This window comes from Orcinus orca, chromosome 3 (genome assembly GCF_937001465.1).
Source record: "Orcinus orca chromosome 3, mOrcOrc1.1, whole genome shotgun sequence".
NCBI lineage: Eukaryota > Metazoa > Chordata > Mammalia > Artiodactyla > Delphinidae > Orcinus > Orcinus orca.
Window position 1 is genome coordinate 130,430,623 of NC_064561.1, and position 21,802 is coordinate 130,452,424.

A 21,802-nucleotide genomic window follows, 5' to 3' on the forward strand; every position below is an offset into this window, starting at 1 on the left:
CTGCTACACCTTTGTGGAAATTATTATAGGCATTTTTCTGACTTAGATACCCTGAATCAGGGTTGTCTAAGTTTGGTGTCACAGGCTGTGCACTGCACAACTCCAGGGGGCACTATTCACATAGATTATAAAGTGAATGCCCCCCTCTCCTTCAAGTTATGCAACGTTGCTTCTCTGCCTTAAATATACAGTATATTTTCTTTCAGCCTAGTGAACAGATTCATGTTGTCAGATTTTCTTTAACACCTATGTTTGTCGGAATCCTGCCAGCTTCTTCCTTCAGACTCCTTTTCCGAGAAGACTCTTCCCTGATTCTTTCCCAAGCCTTGATTAGAATGAAACTAACATCTAGTTAAAAGGTAATCATTCTCATTCAGATGAATTCTGCTCTCAAAGTGAGGGAGAAAAGGTCTAGAATTGGGGCACCAAACTATTTGTTGCCCCTTATCCGGCATTGTGCATGTAGGGTAGGATGGCATCAGACGGCAATAGAACCTATGGGTTTCAGGGGGCCTGGGGGCTGCGTAGCTCTATATTTTGTATGTTTCCAGTATAGAAAAGAATCAGAAATAGATGGCTGTTTCTTGAAACTCTGCCCAGTGGTTTGGCTAATGGGACTTTTCCACCTTGCATTGTGGAGTCAGTTTGATCTTGAATTGGGGCTGATCACGTCCTTAGGAAGGCTTCAGGCTTGGTGGCCTGGGGAAGGCACAAGTGGAATGCTAGCTGACTGCTCCTCTGCTCCCACACCGGGAAAGGCCAAAGACTGCTGGGGTTTGCGCATGCCAGTCCTCTCCCTTGTGAGGAGCAGACCTAGGCTCTTTAAAAAAACATTATTGCTTAAAAATAACAAGTAGGAGCTGAAGTGCTTTTCAGCTAATGGATAAAAACTAGCTCTTTCTTACTGAAGTCAAATTAATATTTAAAGCCTGGATTCTGGGTTTTAAGATGTTCTCAGTAACTTAGTGGAGTTTTCATCACCTGCTACTGATGAGAATAGCTTTGTACCTGTGTATCCCCCTCTAGAGCAGGCTTCGTTCTGCTGGCAGCACTCCAGCTCTGCACACACATTTCTAGGGTGTGCAGTATGTGGGGGACCGAATTACCTTCCCCCGTCTGTCCAGACTGTTTAACTCAAATGATGAGATTATTTGATATTGACAGTTAGACCTGTCTTACCAGTCAGCCATATGCATTAGCTCCTAAGAAAAGATTAGCCCAATGCCTAGTAGTCCACATCATCAGAGCAATATTTAAGCTGAAACATGGAGCCTGAAACCTCTTCAACAACAGAATTCTGACTAGTTATCTCTTCTGATGTTTATATGTTGCCCCTGACTAATCTGTCAGTAATAGCAATAGAATTATTTACCCCAGAAATGATACTTTTTATTGAGACCTTACCTTACGTGATCACTAATCCCTACCCAGACCTGCAAGGTTTGGGATATTATTATCCCTGTTTTACAGGAGAAGATATTGGATCTCAAGAGGGAAGGCATTTGCTCAAGACAGGGTCAGGTTTCAAGGCCAAGTGTAAAGCCTGGCTCCATCCTTCAAGCCATGTTGCCATCCCTCTCTTCATCCCAGTTAGAAACGCAAGGCTTCCTGCCATCTCCTCCCATGTTATCCTCCCTTCTTGGCCCAGCGCATTCTCCAGTCTCAGGCCATCTTGTGGATATACTATTGACCTCTTCCCGTTGCTCCTAGGATTCTTCCATCTTTCTATAGCATTTGTTTCCTTGGCCACTTTCTGGTTATGTGATCTTGAGGAAGTTATTTAGTTCTCTGGCCTAAAGTTTCCCCATCTATATAATGTTTACAAAATTATATACATCTCATTATAGGTTTTTTTCAAGGCTTAAATGTGATTATGTCTGTGACACCTTTGGCACAGTGCTTTACACATATAGGGCCTCAATAAGGGACCGTGTACATACAGTAGGCACTCAAGTCTTGTGGAATTGATGTTACATTCCAATTCCTGCCACTTGGTGTCTCTCTCAGCTGTACCACTGTCCCTTTGCACTGCTCACGCACTAACTCGGATTATCATGACTTAGTGCTTCAATGTATTGCAGCTGGCTCCTAATTTTTCCTCTTATATCAATATTTTTCTTTTTTACAATCTATCCCATACATTTCTGAAAAGTTAATTTTACCAAAGCAAAGCTCAGATGCTATCACTTTTCTGCTGTGAAACTGTGAGTGACGCCAGATTGCCCATTGACTTAGGCAAACGTGACGTAGTAATGGTCTAATTGACATGTCTAAATGTGTCTCTTCTCACTGCCTAAATGCACCCTCACTGATTAAAGTTTATCCTGGAGATATGATATCTGCCCTGCCGTCTCTCCTTTAAGAAGCTGCTACACCCAGAGCCCTTGCCAGACAGCACACATGAACACAGCTGGTTTGACCAGAGTTGAGCCGATCTAAAGGCTGCCGGTTCCTAAGCTGTTTAGTGATCTATAATGTTTGATCCAGCTCCAAAAGATGAACTGGTTTGGTTAGATTTTGTCTTGGGAATATCAACTACAACCTAGGAAGAATGGTGCCGCTAACAGACGGAACTGAAGCAAAAAAATCATGAGCAAGGCTGATAGGGGCACAAAGCCCTGTGTAGATGAAATAAAGGAGAAGCAAAAATAGTAAGCAAGCAGTGTTAGCATGGCTTAGCGCATGTTGGCCCTCAATAAGTATTTGCTGAGGGAATGAATAAAGGCCAGTTGGAACAGGAAAGGAAGAAGCAGATACACAGAGTATATGTTAATAGTGGCAATGGTGGACCAAAAGGAAGACCCCCTGGAGGGAGCCCTCCAGAGCCATTTTGAATTCAGAGGCCCCCTTCAGCTTTGGTTTCTGCGGGGTTCTACTATGGCCCCTGTTCTCGGATTGCAGAGACATTGCACTTTGTCACTCCATAGGTATCCTCCTCAAAATTCCCTTCCTTTGAACTAGCTTGAGTGGATCTTTGTTTCTAGTAAACCAAAAAGCAGGATTGAGACACCACTTAAATGGGAACTGAAAAGCAGAGATTCTACTTCTGGTTCTATTGCTATTTCTTAGTATCCGTCAATCAGTGTGTATTTATTGAGTGCCTGTTCTGAGTCTGGCAGTTTTTCAAGAGTGGGAGATGTGGTGGTGACCAAGAAAATCTGCTCTCTAGGTGTTTATACTCCATAAGGGTGATAGATGGTGAGAATGTAAACAGAGGAGTAAAATAGTTTCAGCCCTGGGTAAATGCTGTGCAGAAGATGGGAATGTGACAGACAGTGCCTGGTGGCTGCTGTAGCCAGTGACTGGTCCTCTGAGCCAAGATTCAAGGGATGAGAAAGTGGTAGCCATGCAGAGATCTGTGGGGAGGGCAATCTGCGCAGAAGGAATTACCATGTAGAGACAGAGCCAGGAATGAGAATAATCTGTTCGAGGAACAAAGATGAGCGGTATGACCAGATTGAGTGAAAAGGGAGATGGGGAGGGTGGATGGGTTGGCAGGGTTAGACTGTCTAGGGCCACGAAAGTAGGGTAAGAGTTTAGGTTTCATTTTAAGTGTAAGTAAGGGTGTGAGATGATGCACATTTATACATTATTAGAAAGATTATTTTGATTACTACGTGGCACATCTACTGGAAAGAGAGAGAGTGGAGAGAGGGAGACCAGTTCAGAACTATTGAAATAAAATAGGCGGGAGCTGACTACAGTGTAAACCAGGGTTGTATTGGTGGCGATTATGGAAAAGAGTTGAATTAGTGATTTATTTTTGGAAATGGAACTAGTACCTCCATTTAGGACGAATGCTGACTTAGATATAGGGTGTGTAAAAAAGGGAGAATTGAAGGATGATGGCAAGATTTTGGACCTGAGCAACTCTGGAAGAGTGGTGCAATATGTCGAGGAGAAGCCTTGGGGCAGGGGGAGAGGATGGGGAGAGGCTTGGGGTAGAAAAGTAACAGTTCTGTGGGGAGGTCTGGGCTGAGAGTTATTAATATGTGGTGGCATTTAAACTTATGGAACTTGTGCAGTTTTCTAAAGACAGAATGTGGGATAAAGAACAGAGGAGGGCCGAGGGCAGAGTTCTGAGCACTTGGGCTGACCTCAGGCTGGCCACTTCGTTTTTCTGGATTTTAGTTTCCTCTTAAAATGAGAGACATGGACTAGATCTCTAAGATCTAGATCTCTAAGATATGTCACCTTAACATTCTTAAGTTCTATAAATGAAACAATAACAAATACATACACATCTGAATCTGAACTTAAAATCATATACTGTCAAATTCGAACACATTCAACAATGGCTTCCCCGACAAAGCAGCAGCCTTCAGTGAGGTCAGGCTCCCTTGGTTGTGAGAAGCTGATTATGTTCTCTGTTCAGGAAGCGTCGTTTCAAGAAAAGATGGACTCTGCTTACGAAAAGTAACTGGTTTTGTGCTGAAACAGAAGGTCAAGGGGAAAATGGCACTAAAGGGGCAAAGGTTGCAGAAGGGTTGGAGACCCTTCCCACTTGTTAACTTGGGGCCTGGATTGCCTACTTATTTGAAAATGATTGGTGTTTCATCAAAGGAATCCTCCCAGTAAGAACAGCCTCTCCCCGACTACAGCACCATTTGTTGATCTGGTTCCTTGGCCTGTGTTAAACAAACATTAGGGAATTCACAGCAGATGAATTCCAGCTCAGAGGTGTCTGTTATGAGGGGAAAAGTTGCCGATAGGATGCACGCTTACTTGCCTCCTCACGGGGCAAACTCAAGCCCTGCTTTGCCCTCTGCTAGGGCACATGCAGAGGGCCTTAGCTGGGCACAGAGCATAACTTGTGGGTTGGGGAGTGAGGTTGAGAGGAGCAAATATTCTTGGAACTTGTGTGAAAACCAATAACACCAGGCCCTGACACTTAGCTATTACTCAAGGAGCCCAGAGTGCTTCCTAAACTTGGGATAATTTGTTCATGCCTCTAAATTTTCCCTGGAAGACAGCTCAGTGTTCACCTTTCCTCCTGCTTCTATGGCTGGGGAAGCCTGCTGAATCACAAAAGTAGGTTACTTCCAATCCCACCACAGATTAGTTACCAGTTACAGGAGGTGTAAGTCTCCACACAAGTGTTGTCATCCACCTTGCTCAATATTTCCCAATTTAAGGAAAATAGTCCCAGTCACCTAGGAGATGTGGTGTGACTTTGTAGATAGGCTAAAAGCATTTATGAGCTAAAAAATGTTCAGCTGTCACCCTGATTTTCCACCCTAGCTAAGACTTACTGGAATTGCTTGCATGGCTGAGCTAGAGTCACATGGTAGGTGACTTAGCGTTGGGGTAAAGATGAGATGAAAACTATAAGGCATTTTTTTTGAGATTCACGTGACCTCCATTTCAACATGGTGTAGCCCACTGGTCCTCTTACCAAAAAAATCTGAGACCTACTCCTGGCCAATTAAGTCAGGCTCTCTGGGGATGGGACTTGGGTGCCCGTGGTCTTTAAATCTTCTCCAGGTGATTCTCCTCTGCCACCAGGGCTAAAAACCATAGGTGCAGCAGAAAGGACATGGATTCTCCTCTTGTTTGTTGTAGGCATGTCAGTCAACTTCTCTGAACTTTGATTTCCTCATACATTGAAGATAGTAACACTTACCTCTTGAGGTTGTTGGGAAGATCAAGGGAAATTAAGTCAAATGAAGTACCTTATGGCAGGTACCTAGGGTTTACTCAAAAAATGTTACCACCCTGCTCTCCTTTACCTCAGCTGTTGTGGAAACAGTTTCCATCTACTGTGTAACTGGGATAGAGTTTTCTTCTTTTTAAAAAAATTGAGGTAACACATTGACATATGACATTATATTAGTTTCAGGGGTGCCACATATTTGTACACATTGTGAAACGATCACCACAATAAGTCTAGTTAAAGAGTCTTCTATATGATAGAAATGCACTTCTATATCTCTTTGCCAATTAAAAGACTAAAACATGAAAGGACCAAAATCTCTAGCTTTGGGTTTAGTTGAAATTAGTCAGTAAAGCCAAACGAGTGGTGGGTGTTGTCAGGAAGCCTCACGTTCAGCTTCTATAAAGCCAGGTTCTTTGTTTCCAACCGATTCTGAACTGTTCATTTCATCAAGTAGAAGCCAGGATGAAAGTCCACAGCAGAAAGGAGGTGCTCTCTATTAGATGGGCAGGGCCACCTGATTTCCTGCATCCTGGGGGGCCTCTCTGGGGAGAGTGGTCCAGGGTGGGTGAAGGGAAAATGCTGGCCCTTGTCTCTCAGAAGCTGGGTCTTAGCAGAGCCCAAACTCTAACCACAAGGAAGTATAATCTGACTCCAGCCTGGCTTTTCTTTTGCTCAGTTCCATCCTCTACCCCTCAGTTACCGTGGTGCTGGCGCCTCTCCTTTCCTGGTCAGAGGAAACCTGTCGGGATGCCTACAGCCTGAGTAGCTCAGTTGTTTCTACGTGATAGCAAGGTTCCTCCTGGACAGAAATAAAGCAGGGCCAATGAAATGGCATTTCCACAAACCCTACTGCCTTCCATTCAAAGGCCCGTGGCCTCTTAGGCTTTATCCAGGGGGATAATAGCCCAACCTGTAGACGTGGCTGTCTGGACAGATGAACAGGCTCCAGGCCCTCCTCAGTCACATCTGGGATGAATGGTCAGTGTGGCAGCAAGGGCTGCAGTTGCAGTGCCCCACCCAGCCTCCCTCATTAGCTCGGGGGCCAGGGAAAGACTATGCCTCCACTCCTCTGCTCACAGAGGTAAGCAGCACTCAGAGAAAAGGAAAGCCTGTCTTGGGTGTGTTAGTGAGGGGGGCGCTGTGTTCCATGGGTTATCCCAGCTCCATGTCCTCCTGGGCCTGCTATGGAAGGGCCCACTCCACCCCCAGCTGGATTTAGTTTTGGGCAGGTGACTCAGCAGGCAGGAGACATTGCACCTTCATGCTCTGACTTGGAGCCCCCAGAGCTTGGTGTGGGTTCCATGATCGTTCCTTGAGTTGCAGGGCACAGCTATAGTCAGGCTTCTCAAGCTGCAATTTCTATCATCTGTCCTTCTGTCTACCAAGTACAACACTGAGACAATTCCTCATCCCTCAATCCCTTCATCCCTCCATCCTTCCCTCCATCCCTCCATCCTTCCCTCCATCCCTCCATCTATCCAGCATTTACTGGGCATCTGCACTGTGCCTGACACTGTGGAAGATGATGAAGGTCCACGGATGAGGAAGACACAGCACTGCTGTCAAGAATCTCAGGGTTAGTGAATGTGATTGACAATGAACAAATATTGGTTGGTTAGTGGAATATCATCTGGTGAGACAAGAATGATCACAGTTAGGAACAGGATATGTTGAGGTTCTGAATTTTACAGCAGTAACCCTGGATAGAGGAGGTGGAGAAGGCACACCTCTAAGGATTTTCCTGAGTTTATTGGATGCCCTGGGGCAGTTGGCTCAGCTCAGGGACTGTCTGCTTTGGGAGGGACCCAGTGGGGACTGGGAGGTTGGGGCTTGGCAGCATTTCCTGAGTGGAGGACTATTGTCACCCCTCTTCCCACCCTAAAGAGAAGGTTGGGGAGTAACAGCAGAGGGTGGTTCTCCTGTGTCTCATTACCCCAAGCTGCCCTTTCAGGGAAAAAGCCTGGAGACCCATCCATCTCATTTTATTACTTTGGAAGGAGAGAAGCCACAAGTGTAGGGATGATGGCAGAGGCTGCTTTCAGGGTTATATTTAGAGATCAGCTCCTACATTCAAATGGAATCCTAAGCAGGCTTTCAGGTGGGTGGAGCAATTGCTTGGCTGGGAAGTCTTCCTTTGGATACTGGAAACAGCTACCTAAACCTTGGTCGAGGAGGATCTTTCGTTTATCAGCAGGAGGAAACCCTAGAAGGTATACTTTGTGAGCTTAAATAAGCCCCCAGCCTCCACTCCAGCTGGAGCAGATTACAATTTGTGGACCCTTGGCATTTTCTGAGGAAATAGAATATTTTTTTTCTCCCCAAAAGATAGGTCTCTGGTTTTGTTATGAGGCAGTAAGATCTGAAAATAAAGACAGACCTAAAATTCATTTTGATTGAAGACAAACTTGGTTCGATGCCTGTTTGCAATGAACTTAGATAATTTTGCTTCATTATACAGTGTATTATGTTTGCATTGGGGGGTTCTGAAAATAAGTTACTTGCTTGAAGATATGACTAAGATACCACTTATCATCGTGGTTTGGGCTAGTTGCATTTCTCATGAGGATAGAAATATGAAATGAGGATGGATATGAAATGAGAGGCCAAGAAAGATGAGAGCCTTCACTTCCATTTTCCTTTGCAAGGAGCTCCAGAATAACCTACGTCCCTTTTCCCCTTCTATCTGTTACTTGGGACCATCTTCCTCTTTGGCCTAAACACTCTCAGCTCATACAGCCCCATTGCCCACCCCCTCATTAACACCTTCAATTAGCACCATGCAGAAAAGTTGAATAACATGTTATTCATGTGCGGTGCTCTTCTTGTCGTGGCAGAGATTCTGCAGGAGAATATACAGAGAGGGAAATGCTTCCTGAGATCCACCGTATCATTTAGTTAATAGCCTCAACCAGGGATCTTGCAGCCCAATACTCCTTCCTTGAAGTCATCCTTGGGAGAGTTTCTGGTTACTGTACCCTAAAAGCGATTTTGCTGTCCACTTGAGCCCCTAATATACTCTCCATTCTGTTAAGCTGAATTTGGACAATAGATATCAAGAACCAAAGATGATACAAAAGCCAGATATTTCTGGTGCATAGCTGGCTACAAATACCTTGCCTCTCCCCACATCCTTACTTCCTGTTTTCCTTCTGATCAATTTGTCAGAATTCATCTGCTGTTCCGTGATGGAGCTAACACTGCCAGTACCATTTCTTCCACATTGAATTATTTATTCATTAAGCAAACATTTAATCCCGTGCTGCCTGTGTATGGGATACAAAGAAGGCAGACCTGGTTCTGTTTTCAAGAAGCCTCCAGTCTAGTGGGAATACAGATGTACAGAACTAGTCTTTCTTACAGGGGCTGATGTAGATGCACATATTGTGTGGGAACTTGGAGTAAAGCCACTGTGAGTTGCCCAGGGGAGCTGAGGAAGTTTCTCAGTGGAAATGACTCTGAGGAATGAGGGATGATTAGCGATTTTCTAGGAAGATAAGAGTGGAGACAGCATTCTAGCAGAAAGAACAGCATGTACAAAGGCTCAGTGCCATGAAAGAGGATGGTAGTTTCTGGGACTGGTGAGTAGCCCCATGTGGCTGGAGCCTAGTTTCCATGGGGTAAATGGCACAAGGGGTTTGTCCTCTAGGCCCAAGAAGATCCCTATAGGCTTACTTAGGAAGATCTATTTGCTCCCATGGGTGATGGGAAGCTGTTGAGGAATTTTGAAGAGGAATGACAGGGGCAGATTTTGATGTGATCTCGACAATAGGATATAGTCTGATGAGAGGAGAACTGACATCCTCCTATAGCTCTTTAGTGGATGCTATAGTGTGTTCTCCAATCCTAGACACTTGTCCCCCCAGCTGTTGGGAGTATTGCCTGCTGATGTCTCAAAACTGAGCCCGTCCCAGAAAACTGGCTGAAGAGAGCTGCTTGCCCAAGATGCGAGGGCATATAAAGGCTTAGCTCCAGCTGGGACAACTCTGAAGGGCCATCCCAACTCTGGAGTGCCCTGTGGGAACCACTGATACCCTTGTAGTAACTGTATCACAGCTCAACTCATCCTTTTGCCTAATTCTGCTTGTTTTACTCCCTCACTGGTGGTATTCCCAAGAGCCCTGTCCAGTAAGCCGCCTACAGACAAATCTCCATCTCAGAGTTTATTTTGTGGGGACCTCAACCCCGCAACAGTCTTCCCCAGTCTGGAGAGTTGGTGGCCTGATGCTCCTTTCTTGAGTCACCTTTACTCCTTAAAGTCTTCATGGCAAAAGAACAGTGGTTGGGTCTCTTGAACGCCCTGTTTTGCAAGGTTTCTGATTCTCATTGGACACCAAAGTCTTTCTCTAAGCACTTCTGAAGACTGTGAGGGAGAGCAGAGATGACCCTTCCCGGGCCAGCCCTTCTCTCCAGTGTGAGGGAAGAACATATTTAGGTTCTTCCCATACATAAAGGGGAACCTTTGCTGCAGTGACCAATTGGATCTATGGTTTTGTGGGATTCTACTGGGAAATTATGACATGGTCTATTTGCTCAGCATCTGTATCTGCTCTTAACGAATTCATAGAGAATTTCTGACTTAACATTTACAAAAGGTCATAGAACTTAAAAAATAGGTAATAGAGAGAGACCTTCAAGATGGCGGAGGAGTAAGACGTGAAGATCACCTTCCTCCCCACAAATACATCAGAAATACATCTACATGTGGAACAACTCCTACAGAACACCTACAGAACGCTGGCAAAAGACCTGACTTCCCAAAAGATATATATATATATTTCTATTTCTCTTTTTGTGAGTGTGTATGTGTATGCTTCTTTGTGTGATTTTGTCTGTATAGCTTTACTTTTACCATTTGTCCTAGGGTTCTGTCTGAACGTTTATTTTTAGTATAGTTTTTAGCACTTGTTATCACTGGTGGATTTGTTTTTTGGTTTGGTTGCTCTCTTCTTCCTTTCTTTTCTTTTTATTACTTTTTAATTCTTTTTACTTTAATAACTTTAAAATTTTCTTTCTTTCTTTCTTTCTTTCTTTCTTTCTTTCTTTCTTTCTTTCTTTCTTCCTTTCTCTCTCTCTTTCTCTCTCTCTCTCTCCCTCCCTCCCTCCCTTCCTCCCTCCCTTCCTCCCTCCCTTCCTCCCTCCCTTCCTTCTTTCTTCATCCCTTTTCTTCTGAGCTGTGTGACTGACAGGTGTCAGGGCTGAGCCTCTGAGGTGGGACAGCCGAGTTAAGGACGTTGGTCCACCAGAGACCTCCTGGCTCCAAGTAATATCAAACAGCAAAAGCTCTCACAGAGATCTCCATCTCAACACTAAGATCCAGCTCCGCTCAACAACCAGCAAGCTATGGTACTGGACACCCTATGCCAAGCAACTAGCAAGACAGGAAAACAACCCCGCCCATTAGCAGAGAGGCTGTCAAAATCATAATAAGATCACCCAAAAACACACCACTGGATGTGGTCCTGCCCACCAGAAAGACAAGATCCAGCCTCATACAGCAGAACACAGGCACCAGTCCCCTACACCAGGAAGCCTACACAACCCACTGAACAAACCTTACCCACTGGGGGCAGACACCAAAAACAATGGGAACTACAAACCTGACGCCTGTGAAAGGAGACCCTAAACACAGTAAGTTAAGCAAAATGAGAGGACAGAGAAATACGCAGCAGATGAAAGAGCAAGGTAAAAACCCACCAGACCAAACAAATGAAGAGGAAATAGGCAGTCTACCTGAAAAAGAATTCAGAGTAATGATAGTAAAAATGATCCAAAATCTTGAAAATAGAATGAAGAAAATACAGGAAACGTTTAACAAGGACCTAGAAGAACTAAAGAGCAAACAAACAATGATGAACCACACAATAAATGAAATGAAAAATTCTCTAGAAGGAATCAATAGCAGGATAACTGAGGCAGAAGAACAGATAAGTGACCTGGAAGATAAAATAATGGAAATAACTGCCACAGAGCCAAATAAAGAAAAAAGAATGAAAAGAATGGTGGACAGTCTTGGAGAGCTCTGGGATAACATTAAACACACCAATATTCGAATTATAGGGGTCCCAGAAGAAGAAGAGAAAAAGACAGGGACCGAGAAAATATTTGAAGAGATTATGGTTGAAGACTTCCCTAAGATGGGAGAGGAAATAGTCAATCAAGTCCAGAAAGCACAGAGACTCCCATACAGGATAAATCCAAGGAGAAACACGCCAAGACACATATTAATCAAACTATCAAAAATTAAATACAAAGAAAAAATATTAAAAGCAGCAAGGGAAAACAAATAACATACAAGGGAATCTGCATAAGGTTAACAGCTGATCTTTCAGCAGAAACTCTGCAAGCCAGAAGGGAGGGGCAGGACATATTTAAAGTGGTGAAAGGGAAAACCCTGCAACCAAGATTACTCTACCCAGCAAGGATCTCATTCAGATTCAACGGAGAAATTAAAAGCTTTACAGACAAGCAAAAGCTAAAAGAATTCAGCACCACCAAACCAGCTTTACAACAAATGCTAAAGGAACTTCTCTAGGCAGGAAACACAAGAGAAGGAAAAGACCTACAATAACAACCCCAAAACAATTAAGAAAATGGTAATGGGAACGTACATATTGATAACTACCTTAAATGTAAATGGATTAAATGCTCCAACCAAAAGACATAGACTGGCTGAATGGATACAAAAACAAGACCCATATATATGCTGTCTACAAGAGACCCATTTCAGACCTAGGGACATATACAGACTGAAAGTGAGGGGATGGAAAAAGATATTCCATGTAAATGGAAATCAAAAGAAAGGTGGAGTAGCAGTTCTCATATCAGACAGAATAGACTTTAAAATAAAGACTATTACAAGAGACAAAGAAGGACAGTACATAATGATCAAGGGATTGATCCAAGAAGAAGATAAAACAACTGTAAATATTTATGCACCCAACATAGGAGCACCTCAATACATAAGGCAAATGCTAACAGCCATAAAAGGGGAATCGACAGTAACACAATCATAGTAGGGGACTTTAACAGCCCACTTTCACCAATGGACAGATCATCCAAAATGAAAATAAGGAAACACAAACTTTAAATGATACATTACACAGGAAGGACTTAATTAATATTTATAGGACTTTCCATCCCAAAACAACAGAATACACTTTTTTTCTCAAGTGCTCATGGAACGTTCTCCAGGATAGATCATATCTTGGGTCAAAATCAACCCTTGGTAAATTTAAGAAAATTGAAATTGTATCAAGTAACTTTTCCGACCACAATGCTATGAGACTAGATATCAAATACAGGAAAAATTCCGTAAAAAACACAAACACATGGAGGCTAAAGAATACACTACTAAATAACCAAGACATCACTGAAGAAATCAAAGAGGAAATCAAAAACTACCTAGAAACAAATGACAATGAAAACACGATGACCCAAAACCTATGGGATGCAGCAAAAGCAGTTCTAAGAAGGAAGTTTATAGCAATACAATCCTACCTCAAGAAACCAGAAACATCTCAAATAAACAACCTAACTTTACACCTAAACCAATTAGAGAAAGAAGAACAAAAAAACCCCGAAGTTAGCAGAAGGAAAGAAATCATAAAGATCAGATAAAAAATAAATGAAAAAGAAGGAAACAATAGCAAAGATCACAAAACTAAAAGCTGGTTCTTTGAGAAAATAAAAAAAATTGATAAACCATTAGCCAGACTAATCAAGAAAAAAAGGGAGAAGACTCAATAGAATTAGAAATGAAAAAGGAGAAGTAACAACTGACACTGCAGAAATACAAAGTTTTATGAGAGATTACTATAAGCAACTATATGCCAATAAAATGGACAACCTGGCAGAAATGGACAAATTCTTAGAAAAGCACAACCTTCTGAGACTGAACCAGGAAGAAATAGAAAATATAAACAGTCAAATCACAAGCACTGAAATTGAAACTGTGATTAAAAATCTTCCAACAAACAAAAGTCCAGGGCCAGATGGCTTCACAGGTGAATTCTAGCAAACATTTAGAGAAGAGCTAACACCTATCCTTCTCAAACTCTTCCAAAATATAGCAGAGGGAGGAACACTCCCAAACTCACTCTATGAGGTCACCATCACCCTGATACCAGCCAGACAAAGATGTCACAAAGAAAACTACAGGCCAATATCACTGATGAACATAGATGCAAAAATCCTCAACAAAATACTAGCAAACAGGATCCAACAGCACATTAAAAGGATCGTATACCATGATCAAGTGGGGTTTATCCCAGGGATGCAAGGATTCTTCAATATACGCAAATCATTCAATGCGATAAACCATATTAACAAATTGAAGGAGAAAAACCAATGCTTATCTCAATAGATGCAGAAAAAGCTTTCGACAAAATTCAACACCCATTTATGATAAAAAGCCATCCAGAAAGTAGGCATACAGGGAACTTACCTCAACATAATAAAGGCCATATATGACAAACCCACAGCCAACATCATTCTCAATGGAGAAAAACTGAAACCATTTCCTCTAACATCAGGAACAAGACAAGGTTGTCCACTCTCACCACTGTTATTCAACATAGTTTTGGAAGTTTCAGCCACAGCAATCAGAGAAGAAAAAGAAATAAAAGAATCCAAATAGGAAAAGAAGAAGTAAAGCTGTCACTATTTGCAGATGACATGATACTATACATAGAGAATCCTAAAGATGCTACCAGAAAACTACTAGAGCTAATCAATGAATTTGGTAAAGTAGCAGGATACAAAATAAAAATGATACAAACAGATGGAGAGATATACCATGTTCTTGGATTGGAAGAATCAACATTGTGAAAATGTCTATACTACTCAAAGCAATCTACAGATTCAATGCAATCCCTATCAAACCACCACTGGCATTTTTTACAGAACTAGAACAAAAAACTTCACAATTTGTATGGAAACACAAAGGACCCTGAAAAGCCCAAGCAAACTTGAGAAAGATAAACGGAGCTGGACGAGTCAGGCTCCCTGACTTCAGACTATGCTACAAAGCTACAGTAATCAAGACAGTATGCTACTGGCACAAAAACAGAAATATAGATCAATGGAACAGGATAGAAAGCCCAGAGATAAACCCATGCACATATGGTCACCTTATCTTTGACAAAGGAGGCAAGAATATACAATGGAGAAAAGACAGCCTCTTCAATAAGTGGTGCTGGGAAAACTGGACAGCTACATGTAAATAAATGAAATTAGAACACTCCCTCACACCATACACAAAAATAAACTTAAAATGGATTAAAGACCTAAATGTAAGGCCAGACACTATCAACCTCTTAGAGGAAAACATAGGCAGAACACTCTATGACATAAATTACAGTAAGATCCTTTTTGACCTATCTCCTAGAGAAACGGAAATAAAACCAAATATAAACAAATGGGACCTAATGAAACTTAAAAGTGTGTGCACAGCAAAGAAACCATGAACAAGACGAAAAGACAACTCTCAGAATGGAAGAAAATATTTGCAAACGAAGCAAGTGACAAAGGATTAATCTCCAAAATTTACAAGCAGCCCATGCAGCTCAATATCAAAAAAACAACCCAATCCAAAAATGGGCAGAAGACCTAAATAGACATTTGTCCAAAGAAGATATACAGATTGCCAACAAACACATGAAAGGATGTTCAACATCACTAATCATTAGAGAACTGCAAATCAAAACTACAATGATGTATTACCTCCCACTGGTCAGAATAGCCATCATCAAAATATCTACAAACAATAAATGCTGGAGAGGGTGTGGAGAAATCAGAACCCTCTTTTACTCTTGGTGGTTATGTAAATTGATACAGCCACTATGGAGAACAGTATGGATGTTCCTTAAAAGACTAAAAATAGAACTGCCAAATGACCCAGCAATCCCACTACTGGGCATGTGCCCTGAGAAAACCATAATTCAAAAAGAGTCATGTACCGCAATGTTCATTGCAGCTCTATTTACACTAGCCAGGACATGGAAGCAACCTAAGTGTCCATCGACAGATGAATGGATAAAGAAGATGTGGAACATATATACAATGGAATATCACTCAGCCATAAAAAGAAACAAAACTGAGTTATTTATAGTGAGGTGGATGGACCTAGAGTCTGTCATACCGAGTGAAGTAAGTCAGAAAGAGAAAAACAAATACTGTATGCTAACACATATATATGGAATGTAAAAAAAAAAATAAAATGGTTCTGAAGAACTTAGGGGCAGGATAGGAATAAAGCCACAGACACAGAGAATGGACTTGAGGTCACGGGGAGGGGCAAGGTTAAGCTGGGACGAAGTGAGAGAGTGGCATGGACATATATACACTACCAAATGTAGAATGGATGGCCAGTGGGAAGCAGCCACATAGCACAGGGAGATCAGCTCGGTGCTTTATGACCACCTAGAGGGGTGGGATAGGGAGGGTGGGAGGGAGATGCAAGAGGGAGGGGATATGGGGATATATGTATATGTATATGTATGGCTGATTCACTTTGTTATACAGTAGAAACTAACACATCATTGTAAAGCAATTATACTCCAATAAAGTTGTGAAAAAAATAAGTAAATAAAAAAACATAAAAAATAGGTAATAAACACATAGAGTACAAAGTTCATAGAGAAGAAAGTTTAAAAATATTTTTAGAATAAGTAATAAATGCATATCTCAAAATATCCATTAGGTACAAAAGCATGGAAGATAAGTATGCTAATACTTTTTCCTTCCCCTAATCCTTTCAGTATTTTCCTTTCTTCCCATCCCTATCCCCCACCCAAACAACCACTGAGAATAGTTTCTTAACAGTTTGTAAAGGCAAAAATTTGTCTCTTCCATCCTTTTGGTGAAGTGATCTCCGTCGACAAGGCCTCAATGTGTAATGGCTGGGAATCATGTGTATTGTATAATTGAACTATTCTATTTCTCAGGCTGTAGCTAATTCATAGATTTTCTGTGTCAGAGAGGTCATTAAAAATGCCTATTTTGAGAAGCCTTTCCTAATTTCCCTCAGGAGATCTTTGCCCACCTGGAGAGGCTAAGCCTTTTGTATTTCCATCTTAAGACATACTTTCCTTTTTAATGTTAAACATAGCTTTTACTTTTTTAATTATAAAATCATATTTTGTATTAGGAAATGTGGATAAGCCATCCTATACCACCACCATCGAAAGATAAACACCTATACTTTGCTGTATATACTTCTAGAGAATTCTCATACAGTTTTATACATAATCTTTTAGAAAGTGATATCACACTATACTAACAATTTTTCAGCTTATTCTACCTTAGTATACACTATGTATTTTTCCATTTCTGGAAATCATTCCAACATTTATGTTAGAGCAACCTGGCTGCTGTTGTACATAGACCCCATCATGCGATGGGCGCATACAGTAGAAGGTTCAGCCTTGCTTTTGTACCAGTCCTGAGCATGACTAGGCCATGTGGGCAGCTTTCCTCCAAGTGAGCAACCAGAAACCCAGGCTGTCTGAGGCTCTGCCATCTTTAACACTTGACTTCTAGGGTTTGGTGATCTTGCCATTCCAACCAGCCAGGAGGAAAGAGCATGTAGGATCTCACAGATGCAGCACTGGAAATGGTGTATTTTATTTCCATCCACTTTTTATTGAGCAGGACTCAGGCACATGGCCACACCTAATAGTAGAGGAAGTCGGGAAGTGTATCTAGCTGTGTATCTGGGAATAAGAGGAGAAATTTGGGCGAAAGCCTAGCAGTCTCTGTCACGTATTTATTAATATAGCTTGTCTGTGGTCTTGCCTGTGCCTGGAAAGCTGAATCCATGTCTGATTCATGCCCACAACACTTTTTACAATAACTGGCACATAGCTGTCACTGCTCTGTAGATATCTGCTGAATGAATGAGTGGAAACTACCTAATTCTATTGTCCAGGATTAATGAGAATCTATTCCTTTTCTTAAGGGGTAAACAAGAGACACTTCTCAGATCATGAAGGAAATGTGGAGTAGAAACTTGGCATCTGAGAAGGAAAAAGTTTTTAAGGAAAAGACAGGGTCCTTAGCCTGGGCTAGGAATACAGGTGAAGGGAATATAACCTTCCCAGGAGCTAAGAAGGCTTCTGAACAGAAATAGTCTGGACTTGCACTGTAAGGGAACTGCATGATTTCTTTCCAAAGCTGGATAAGGCAGATCTCTCTCTAACCTTTATGGGTCTGAACTGTAATTCTTGATGTTTATGTAGTCTGTATCTTCATGACACGCTTACATTTATAGAAAAGAAGTTTTTTTCTTGGTAGTGTTGTTCCTGAGAAGACAGGTCTGAAGGTGCTGTGTTGAGGGCTCATTCTGAGAAATAGGAAAGGCCCTGCAGTGGAGGAAATGCCACAGGCTCCCAGGGGACTGGCAGTCCGGAGGGCAAGTGGTGAGGACAGGTGGTATCCTGGCATTGCTGGGAGACGGCAGGATCAGGACCTTCCCTGATAAAACAAATGTCTGTTTTCCTACACATTAGGTGATGCTGATAGGGATTCTGGGCAGCAGGTGGGGGCAGGAGAGGCTATGCCAGTTCTCCACGTGCCTTCTGCCCAGGAGAGCCTGGAAGGTCCGTACTGTTTTGTTCCCCTTCTGCCAACCCCCAAAGCGTAGTGACTGGTGCCAAGGCAGCTGGCGAAGGAGGCTGAAGCCAGGCCCAGAATTCCCTTCTCACTCTAAGCCTGGGTTTTACTGTAATGTCAGGAGCCAGTGAGCTCGGTCCATGAGCTCCCCATTCTGACTTGGCCAGCCCTGCTGTCCACCTTTCATTTGGGAGATCATTAGGGAATAGTTGATTTCTCACCGTACAATCTGATCCCCACCCCAGTGTACTTACTCTTGGAAACTACCTACAGATTTGGGGCTTGCTTTCCTCTTCTCTGTAAGAGGGTAGCAGGAAGAATGCCCCCCATGGATTCTCATGGCCATGGCTGTCCCGTTATGGGGCCAAGTGGCCATTGGCTCTCTTCCACACTTGGCCTGGTTGGGGAGTGGACTGAGGGCTTTTGGGCATCCTGAACACTTTTTTCTTTTTTTTCTGCAGGATTAGGCACAACCTACTGGGACACACAGGGCGCTGGAGGAAGGAGGAGGAGTAATGCTCAGCCCCTGCCCCACTGTGCCTTCGGAAGCTGGTGACCAGCCAGCCAACATTTCGAGGCAGGCACACATCCTTTGGGATTTATGAATCCAACTTCTTGCCTCCTGCAAAGCGAAAGGGGATGATTGGGCCAGGTAATTTTATTAATGGATAGACCTTCTGGTCATTTAACATTTTACAACTTACATGAAAATCAGCTTAACGTGTTGAAGGGTACTTGCTTGTTGAATGGATTTTTTTTTTTTTTTTTTGCGGTACGTGGGCCTCTCACTGTTGTGGCCTCTCCCGTTGCGGAGCACAGGCTCCGGATGCGCAGGCTCAGCGGCCATGGCTTACGGGCCCAGCCGCTCCGCGGCATGTGGGATCTTCCCGGACCGGGGCACGAACCCGTGTCCCCTGCATCGGCAGGCGGACTCTCAACCACCGCGCCATCAGGGAAGCCCTGAATGGAATTTTTAAATGGTGCGGCAGTTACTTTGGCTTCAGTAAAAGCTTGGAATGAATGAAGTCAAGAGTATATATAGTTTCCTTTCAGTATCCTGAGTGGCACATGTAGTTATTAAGATTTAAAGCATTTTGGCCTTTAGATCATAAAATTCTTAGAGCTAAGGGGGAGAGGGTGGAGAGGAAGGGACAAAGGAAAGGAAGGGTAAGGGTAAGAGGAGTCTTGTAAATGTTCTTAGCTGATAAATAACGCTATTTTATAGGGCACTTGTCCATCTGAAACCTCCGAGCTCTTAGTGGGATCATACCATCAGTCCTCACACTGTCCCCTCTAGGAGATAAGAGAGGCAAATGGCAATGGATATGAAATATGAAAGAAGAGGTTCTGAGGAGGGGCTATCAGTTGTTTGCTATAATGTCACCAGGAAGTTTCTACACCATGAGTGTGGGGCCAGGTGTCCCAACCCCTGTTAGAATGCTTAGACTGCTCACATGGCTGTGCCCTGGGCTAAGTAAAGCATGAAGGTCGCCATCTTGCTTTATGATCCATTGGGGGTGAGGGGAGGGCACTATTAAAGAACATGAAAAATCATTTAGGGTAGAAGTAGAAGCAGGCTCTTGGGATGGTCCAAATGATAGGTTTAACTGCCTCCAGTTTAATTATGAAGTTATTTGTTTGGATGTGGCTACCATTTGAGTGCCACAAAAAGCAACCGAGAGCGCAAAAGTATTTACTCTAAAAAAATTCAGTGGAAAAGAAATGCAGCACGGTGGGCTGGGGAAGGGACTATCATAACATTTCTTCTAACCCCTCCCCCAGCACTTACTCCCCACCCAATGAATCTCGTTAGTTGGTATATAAGGGGGAAATTGTAATTTAGTCATGGTTGAATGTATCCCATTTCCTTTTGATATTTAGAGACTCTTTTTTTTCATAATTATGCTTTTGTGACGAGGGAGGTATTGGGATTCTCTGGGGTTTGAGAAGATCTTTGCTTTATCCTGAAAGCACCTGTCTATTCCCTCTGTGCAGTGGTTTCTAATCCTGCCTAGGATGGAGAGATACAAAATGGGCTTCCAATTTCATGGTTGAAGTGAGAAGAGATAATATCAGCTCAGTTCCCTGCATAAAAATTATTTCTAATACAAATCTTCCATAAGTTTGCCTTTGTGGCTGCAACGTGGTCAGGAGGATAAGCTTGTGTATGTGCGTGTATGTAGTTTTCATTCATATATATTTATAAATAGATCATGGGGAGAAATTCTTAAATAACTCAAGAATTAAGCAGGATGCTCTGTGTTATCAATGTGAGTGTGCAAGGTGATTCCTTTAAGCGTTTTGTAGCATCGCTTGAGACAGAATCATGGCAAGTGTCAGGTGTATCAGCCCTTGATGGGAGCAATATTTCAGACACCTCTAGCAGCAGTTATTTCAAGACAATCGTCCCTGTATAGGCTCTGCACATTGATCTTTGGCATTTGCTGGGCTGTAATATCAAAGGAGCTGAGAGAGGAAAGGGTTAAGGAAAATAAATGGGGTCTGTTGTGAACATCTTTCCTCCTTTTCAGGTTTTTAGAAGATAAATGTTTTAGATTTCAATCTGCGGTTCCCAGCAGCTCTCTGGGAACACTGCAGTCGGCCCACAAAAATCGCTACTGCTGAGCCAACCCTAGATAATGCCTCTCAGCAGGGATGACATAATGTGCTAAAAGAAGACTATGATGTAATGCCCATCTCAGAAGTCAGAGCCAATTTCCGTTACAAAGCCTTGGAGTGTAGCAGGAGGTAATGAGCTAGCATAAATTGTGCAGCTCGGAAAACTTTTAGGTCTGATGTTCTGATCTGCATGTTTAAAGGCAGAAGAAAAAAAGGAAATAGAATTCCTAGATCTGCTGGGCTTAAGAGTATCTGCTCAGCAAGGAGGTCTGCCCCCTTCCAACTTGGACAGACTGGTGCCCCAGGCTGCCCAGATCACCTTGGCCCACGGGGGAGGTAGTTGTCTGGGTCCGTCATCTGCAGCAAGGTGGTGATGTAATGTGTAAGACTAAATTTGTTTGCAGATGATGCTTGAGAAGCGGGTATGGTGTTTGAAGGAGATCGTGCCTTCCCTGGCATGTGGGGGTAACCAGGTTGGAAATGCCTAGGAGGAAGTCGAGGGAGGGGGTAAGGAACGTTGAAGAAAGTCAGAATGACCTTGAAAACTGTGTTAGGTGCAGCCTGCCCTGGTTTGGAGAAGTACGCGTGTGGGGTACCTGAAGCTCCCAGGTAACCTCCGCAGCCTCACCTTAATGATGTATCCCGATGTATCTCCTGGGGTGTAGCCTGCCTGGCAGCCAGGGTCCAGCTCTTCGTTGTGTTTCATACAAATGTTGAAAACAGCCGTAAATTCATCTAAGCAGTGACCTAGAGCCTCATAGGATATGGAAAGGAAAGCAGGATCTTTGATTTAAAGGGCGTTCCATCCCATTCCCACTACAGTTTTCTCTTGGTTCATTCTTTCCTTCATTTTATTTTTAATGGCTCTGAGTGCTTGCATGAGGAACACATTTCCATTTTGTTTGCCTTCCGTGGTTT

The 21,802-nt window shown here is 42.8% G+C and overlaps 1 long non-coding RNA gene across 1 annotated transcript in view; it reads left to right on the forward strand.

The window, feature by feature from the left end:
• Positions 1 to 18,730: 18,730 nt before the first annotated feature.
• The window catches only part of LOC117201675 (uncharacterized), a 282,833-nt gene continuing 279,761 nt past the window's right edge, over positions 18,731 to 21,802 (forward strand). The window contains exon 1 of the long non-coding RNA XR_004483740.2: positions 18,731 to 18,917. This is a non-coding gene — a long non-coding RNA (uncharacterized LOC117201675). The remainder of the gene's footprint in view (positions 18,918 to 21,802) is intronic.